At 39.3% G+C, this 7777-nt stretch overlaps 1 protein-coding gene across 2 annotated transcripts in view; it reads right to left on the bottom strand.

The window, feature by feature from the left end:
• Positions 1-7777, bottom strand: part of AGTR1 (angiotensin II receptor, type 1) — a 47928-nt gene extending 40151 nt beyond the window's left edge. For both annotated transcript variants that reach the window (XM_014537462.1, XM_005863489.2), the window contains exon 1: positions 7756-7777. The gene's annotated coding sequence lies outside the window, so the exon portion shown is untranslated. The remainder of the gene's footprint in view (positions 1-7755) is intronic.

The raw sequence follows: 7777 nt of genomic DNA on the forward strand, positions 1-7777 counted from the left end.
CTAATGGGAATTTTAAAAAATATAAATAGATTTGTGTTTCTCTCAGAAATATCTTCTGTTAACTTAGTACAGGGGTCCTCAAACTTTTTAAACAGGGGACCAGTTCACTGTCCCTCAGACCGTTGGAGGGCCGGACTATAGTTTAAAAAAAAACTATGAACAAATTCCTATGCACACTGCACATATCTTATTTTGAAGTAAAAAAACAAAACGGGAACAAATACAATATTTGTATTTGCATGTGGCCCGCGGGCCGTAGTTTGAGGACCCCTGACTTAGTAGATCAGAGGCCAGGACACATTCAGGAAATCACTACATAGCAATCATATCAGATTCATTTTCATTCCTGATCAGATGGCAGCAATTAATTGTGTGAAAGTTAAGGGCCGAGAGACATCATAGTATAACATCTTTAATGTGAAGTGACATCATTTGATTGGAAAGAGTTAGATTATTAAAGCTGAGGTAATGGAATATTCTTGTTCTAGGGGCAAACCACGTAGATTTAGAAGTTTGTACAACGCAATTGAATTGGATAGCAAGAATAATTTGGGTCTAAATGTGAAGAAAGTATATGTGATGATAAACTTATAAATGTATGAAGTTTATTGGAAGAAATGATAATGATATTTTTCCCATTTATTTAGAAAAAAACTGGTGTATATTATATTCAGCCACAGTCACAAATATTTGGGCTTAGTGAGATGAGCAGGACTCTAAAGGGTCATAAGAGGATCACTGCACTGTGTAATTTGTCAGCACTAAGAGAACTGCCTGCTATGTGCAGGCTGTCTCCTGGACACTACTTCCCCGGGATTTTGACTTAACCAGTAACTTACAAGTTAGATGATTTACCATTAGTGCTGCCTGTACATCTAAAGTTCCAGATCCAAGCAGCTAGTGAAATTCTGTCTCCCAAGGATATGTCCCTTCATGACTGAGAAAACTGTGTCTGCTCAGTCCTGATGACATATCCCTCCTCTCAACTATGATCACAAGGAACCCAGACTCACCTCAGTCTTTTGAGCAACATCAATGATTACCTGTCAAAACAACAGACATCGGGCCAGATCTACTGACAGCTGTCGGAGAATTGACATGCCTGGGAGAAAGCATTCAGAGGCGGAAGCATTTGTGGAGTCACTGCCTTAAAATAAGTTAGCACTAGCTTGTAGACTGACTGGTTAGTAACTATTTCAACTACAGTTTTGTAAACAATTGCTTGTATAAAAGTGTTTACATTAAAAGCTGAAAGAATGATATGTAATTTGATTGGAATGAACAGTTTATGTAAGGAATGACATGTTCAATTCAAGAGAGAACTTTTTTTCATACCATCAAAACACCAAAAGGTAAAAACAGCAAACTTAAGTTATGAGAAAAAATAGAGATAACAAACCTTAAGTTTAAAATGGGCTGCCATAGTTTTAGTATTTATTTCCCAACTAAAGAAGGAATTTCTAGACTTCATTATTGTACTTAAATGTAAGATGACAGACAAATGTTACAACTAAAATGAAATAGATCTTCTTTTTCCCACGATGGAAACAGAACCTGATTTCACATCGTAACTTTAAATAAATTCTCAAATAATTAGTTGGCTTAAAAAGCAGGCAGCCGAGTGTAGAATATACAGTGGGGGTGGCACCTAAGAGCACAGCAATCAGAATCCCTGTGTTTAAATATTGAATCTACCAGTTACTGCATTTGGGTGAGCTACTTATCTTATTACTCAGAATGCTAATGTACAAAGTGAGGATAAAGCAGTGGATATTTCATAGAGATGTTGTGAGGATTAAATAAAAAATATTTAAAAAAGACTGAACACTGTGTTTGGCACATTATACGTGCTAATGGCTTTCTTTAAAATGTTTATTTAAAAACCAAGAAAATAACCTCTAGGTCAGTGGTTCTCAACCTTCCTAATGCCGCGACCCTTTAATACAGTTTCTCATGTTGTGGTGACCCCCAACCATAAAATTATTTCATTGCTACTTCATAACTGAAGTAGTAATTTTGCTACTGTTATGAATTGTAATGTAAATATCTGATATGCAGGATGTATTTTCATTGTTACAAATTGAACATAATTAAAGCATAGTGATTAATCACAAAAACAATATGTAATTATATATGTGTTTTCCGATGGTCTTAGGCGACCCCTGTAAAAGGGTCGTTCGACCCCCAAAGGGGTCGCGACCCACAGGTTGAGAACCGCTGCTGTAGGTGAACAAGTCATAGGTTGTTGTTGTGCTTCTCTAACTTAATGTGCATTTGAATTACTTGGGGATCTTGTTAAAATGCAGATTTTTATTCAATGGGTCCAGGTGGGGTCTGAGATTCTGTATCTTTAACAAGCCCCTAGGTGATGTCCATGATGCTGGTCTGAGGACCTTGACACCTGAGGCAATTATGGATGGTTGCTCCCTAAACTGTGATTCAGTGGTTCTCAAAGAGGAAGAGAGGGAAGTGGCAGAAAGGAAATGCAGACATGTATTCAAGTTAAAATGCTCCCCAAGTGATTGTAATATATTTGCTTTACTTGTTCCCTAACACTTTTAGAACTATATCAACGTTTTATTCTTCTTCATTTCTCTTTTTCTTATTCTTTCCTCTACTTGCTCCTTGCCATTGCAGCTTAAGACTAAAAAATGGAATTAATATTGATTCCCAAATTAGTAAGAATCATCAATTTTAAGTCATTAGCAGGATAATGCAGGATAATGTACTTAAATTAGATTAGAAAAATGGTTTCTAACATTTCTCTTCTAAAATACAGGGATCTAAAAAAAAGTGTTTAACATTTTCTGTAGCTTTAGCAGAAAATAAAGAAACAACAAAGAGTAAGCAAGTGATTGTGGAGCACTTAGTAATAGAATACAAGGATATTTGGTCAACATATGACATGTGGTCCATACTGTCAAATGAGTCATAATCCCATGGGAGGGGAAGGCTGTTGCGGTTATCTTGGAAGTGACAGAATCAAACTATGTGACCACATTAAACATTCCACCTGGTCTGATAGGTGGACAGGAGGAGAGTTGTTTTTAAATGGCTTCCTACCCCAGTGGTACTGAGATGATTAAAGAAACCCGTATCTAAATATGTACTTAGCTTGAATAACATTTTTCTAGGACAAAGATCATTTTTCTACTTTGGTGTGTCTTTAGGGCTTAATATCACTAGATTCACAGTATTCCCTCTGTAAGTATCTTCAATTGTTGATACTATAGTTGACTTTAGGGCTTAATATCACTAGATTCACAGTATTCCTCTGTAAGTATCTTCAATTGTTGATACTATAGTTGATACATTTCATAGATGAAATTCTTCATTTTCCAAGGTAGATAAGAGGACTTTGATTAATATGTAATGGGAAATATATAAAGAAAGCTTAAAGAGCGAATTAGCAATCATAAACTCCCTTTAAGAGTGTATACCATATATGTAATTCTCAAATACTTTTACTCTGAAGTTAACCATTCAAAGTACTAAATACACTGATCTAAATAAGATTTTCACATCATCTGATGAAGGAACAAAGCAATGTATCCTATCTAATAATAGACAAACTTGGTAATTGACTGTACCTTCACTACGCCTCCCATTGGCTAATCAGTGAGATATGCAAATTAACCTCCAACAAAGATGGCGGTTAATTTGCATATGTAGGCGCGAAGCGGAGGAGTGAAGACTGAAGGCGGCTCCGGCCAGAGCGAAGGCCTGGGTCACCTGTGCCAGAGGAAAACCGGTGCCAGCAGCCAGGGGAAGGGAAGGCCTATTGCACCAATCTTTTCGTGCAACAGGCCTCTAGTATATGTATAAAATGAATTAGAAATCACATAAGAATTGACACAAACTAAATGATTATTAATTCTATGATTTAAAATTTTACAGACATCTAGAATTGGGTCCTGAAATATGAAGGCAAATGAGATTATAAAGAACAAAGCATATGCATTTCTTACCCATTTTCCAAACTTGTAAATGTTAGAAAATTAAACATGAGACTAGCAATACAATTTAAAGTATTCTTGGGTACAAGAATTGGCTGATTCTAGATATTTATTTCTGCTTAAGATATTTAGATGATACACCTATTTTAGAAACCAAACAAAAGAAAAAAAAGCTTCTAAATTGAGTTATAAGAATAATGTAAAATAAACAGTCCTACAGTGTTTATAGTATATAGTGAATTCTCTGTTAGTGAAATATTTTGAAAGACAATTTGGTTTTCATACACAAGGGAATTTTTCCCCTATGGACATCTACTGTGAAGAGAATAAAAATCAAATAGCAAAACTTTAATGTGAATACAACCAGAGCTAAGAGCAAGATTCACTTGTCATTTCCATGACTATTCTAAATATATACTGCTTTCTATTTCCAATCGTCAAATTTGCTACTTAAGTAATCACTAACTAATGACACATCTAGCAAATTAATAGCTCTTTAGATTTTTTTTTAGTGTGATTGAAACATATTTTAGAGCTTTAGTAGGATGATGGCACTCAGTTGCCACATTAGTTCAATATTACCTTAAATCCTTTTAGATACTCCTTGATTTAAGTTGGCTTATATATTAAGCCATCGAAGAGTTGATTTTTGGTAGGACAAATTCATATCATGAATAAAATAGAAAATATAAAGTAATAACTAAATTTAGACTGAAAATGAAATAAAATTTACTTTTGCTTATGGAAGTTTTATTAGACTTTGAATAAGCACCTAGTGAGAAGAAATACGAATCATGTAATCTGCTGACTTTAGGCAATTTTGAAAGAGAAGCCTATTCTGAAGAAGAAGAATGAGCACTTTCCAATGGCGATGGGTTTAAAAGTTGATTTGTAGAGTGAACAAGGGAGAAAAGCATTCCTAACCTGACCTGGATACTTTGTCTAATGTTGTTACTCTGGCTCTGATTTGTTTATTGCCACACTGTGTCTTCAAGACAGCTTTTTAATCCTCTCAACTCTTGGATTTACTTCAAACTTCTGAATAAAATTCTTAATTTGCTAACCTATATGGAAGATTCTCTGGCATTCCGAGTCATGAAGAATAGGGAAAGGACTAGGTACACGAATGAGCGTGGAAAGAAGGACCGGGAGCCTGCACTGGGCAGCCCAAACATGCAAGTGTGATGGGACTTGATTGTTCCCTGAAGCAAATTTGAAAGCAAAATACAGCAACTCTCAGGCGGCCGCTTGAAAAGAACACTGTGAAAACACAGACAAAACTGTAGGGGACATACATCATGCATTTAAACTATGAGTTTCAAATGGTATTTTATCTGGCCTTTGGGTAAGCAGCAAATTAAATTTCCTTTAATTATTTTCCCATGAGCATAGGGCAAATAATTAATCATAGTAAGAATAACAGTATATGCAGGAGCAAAACCCCCAAATCATGTACACTCATACAATTCTTACCTCAAACTAGAAAAACAGCCAAAATAAGAAAACCAAGCAATCCACAGTTCTGTCCTTTTTTGAACACTGAACCAGGCTCAAAAGTACAGAAAATATTTAAACTCAGAGCTCTCAGGATGGGGAGCACGGCCAAAGCAACAATGACTGGAAGACACTTTCTAACTCACAAAGAAGTTGAATCTTATTTGGCACCAGTGGAACCAATGGAAGAAACCAGTTTTCATCGGTGTTGGATGATGGAGCAGCTGATTCATTTCAAGGACAAAGAAGAGTTGAACCAGAAATCAAGGCCTCATGATGGGCACAAAGACCAATGATGTCAGACAAGAAGGGAGAGACAGAATAGACAACACACATAACTCTAGTAATCACTTGCCTTTAGCAAATGTTGAGGCCTAGTGACTTGGGGCCACTCCAGAGTCTCAGGTCAGGTTATAGGAACTGCCAGCCATAAGTTGTGGGATGGACACAGAGCCAGCAAAGAAAGACCTACTGATTTCCCAGAGCAGGTAACTTATCAGGTGAGTTATTTTGACAGTTTTTAAAATGCCAAATATGGGCTAAAAAGGTAATTATTTTAGACTTATCCGTATCTTCAAACAATAAATAAGAAACAAAAGGAATCAAAGGCTTTTATTAGTGGAGGGAAACTTAAGTGCAGAGACTTGAGGTTCAGAGCTGTGAAATATCACAGCTAGTTAAGAAGGAGTCTCTTCCCTGCTCCCAGGCTTCCCTGCCCTGCACTCTCTGCCAGGAAGGGGAGTGGCATCCAGAGCACCTGAGGAGGGATTACCCACAGGGCCTTTAGAGCTAGGGAAACACTACAGAGACCAGAGGAACAGGTGAATCTTTTAGAGAAGATTGCAAGGGGTTACAGCTTATGTTAAGGGGAGCAAATGCCTTGGGCCCAGATCCCTCAGGTAATAACCACCAAGAGAGACATGTTGGGGATGAGGCACCTTCAGGAGGAGGTGCAAGTTGTTCTGCTAAGTTATAAACATGGAACAGCAAGGTGCCAGATTTTTAGCCTCCCTCACTGTTCCTTTCTCCTTCTGGAATGACACTAGAAATAAATGTAGCTAAGTCCTGAAAGTGATCCCAGGGGAAAGAGAGCACCCAGACTTTCACCAAGAGGGAGGGCTTCTGGGTGTGGTAATGGGTTTTGATGTTTATGAGGCCATCAGCAAACCGAGATTTGGTAAAGATGTCGCAGATGGATTTAATAGCCAGGACTCTAAAGCTGCCCAAAGACAAAGGGGCAGCAGGAGACAGTTTGGGAAAGACTTGCTGAGGTCTTCTGGACCCCTCAGCAGGCTGGCACTGTGGAGAGATCAGGCTGGATGGTTAAGATAATTGGAGAGTGGAGCACTAAACAGGCAGGTGGAGTGGAGGAAAGGAGCCAGCAAGAGCTGCTTCTAAAAGCCCGACTCAGTTACAAATGTGCATTGGCCTCTAGGCCAGTGGTTCTCAACCTTGGCTGCACATTAGAATCACCTGGGAATCTTTTTAAAATCCTGATTTCTGGGCCTCATCCTCCGGAAATTCTGTTTCTTTGTTACTAATGTTGTGGCCCCACCCCATAACAAAGAAACAGAATTTCCGGAGGATGAGGCCCAGAAATCAGGATTTTAAAAAGATTCCTAGGTGATTCTAATGTGCAGCCAAGGTTGAGAACCACTGGCCTCTAGCCATGGGGATTAAGGTGTGGAGACGCCCGGGCTTCTTCCTTTCCCAATTTGATGAATCAAAGGGCACCTGAGGAAATCTGAAGGTGGGAGAGTTTACCCCAGGGTGGGCGGCGTGCTGTGCCAAGGACCCGTCGGTAGGGTTTGCAGGGAGGCGGAAGGTACATGAGCAGGGCAAGGGCATCTCCTGGGAAGCAGAGGGGAGTGTGGAGATCTCTGCAATTTCGCCCTAGAAGTAGCACAACTTTAAAATAAATGGACGCCCGGGGGAGTCATACCGCTTCCATTCAGGTCAGGGTTAAGAGACAGGAGTTAGCTAAAGCCTCCGGAAGAGAGTTTACTTGGTTTCATCCCATTTTTGCAGATTTCTCCCTTGTACTCGAAAGAGTTTGGTCAAATCGGAATGACATTTGGAGGGTACGCAAGCAAACAAGCTCAAATTGTACCCTCCCAACCCAGACGCGCCTCTCACCTGATTTGGGGAAGGGTGGCCAGCTCGGGACGGGCGCGGACCCGAACTGTGCTCGCTCTGCTTGGTCCTCGGAGCCTCCCAGTCCAGCCCATAATTAGGACAACTGACAAGAAACTAACCACCTCCGCCCACCGCCCCCAAGCCCGGCCCGCAGTCCGCACCCACTCACCGGTGCCTGGGCCGCTGCGCGC

This window comes from Myotis brandtii, unplaced genomic scaffold, assembly GCF_000412655.1.
Source record: "Myotis brandtii unplaced genomic scaffold, ASM41265v1 scaffold179, whole genome shotgun sequence".
Classification (NCBI taxonomy): Eukaryota; Metazoa; Chordata; class Mammalia; order Chiroptera; family Vespertilionidae; genus Myotis; species Myotis brandtii.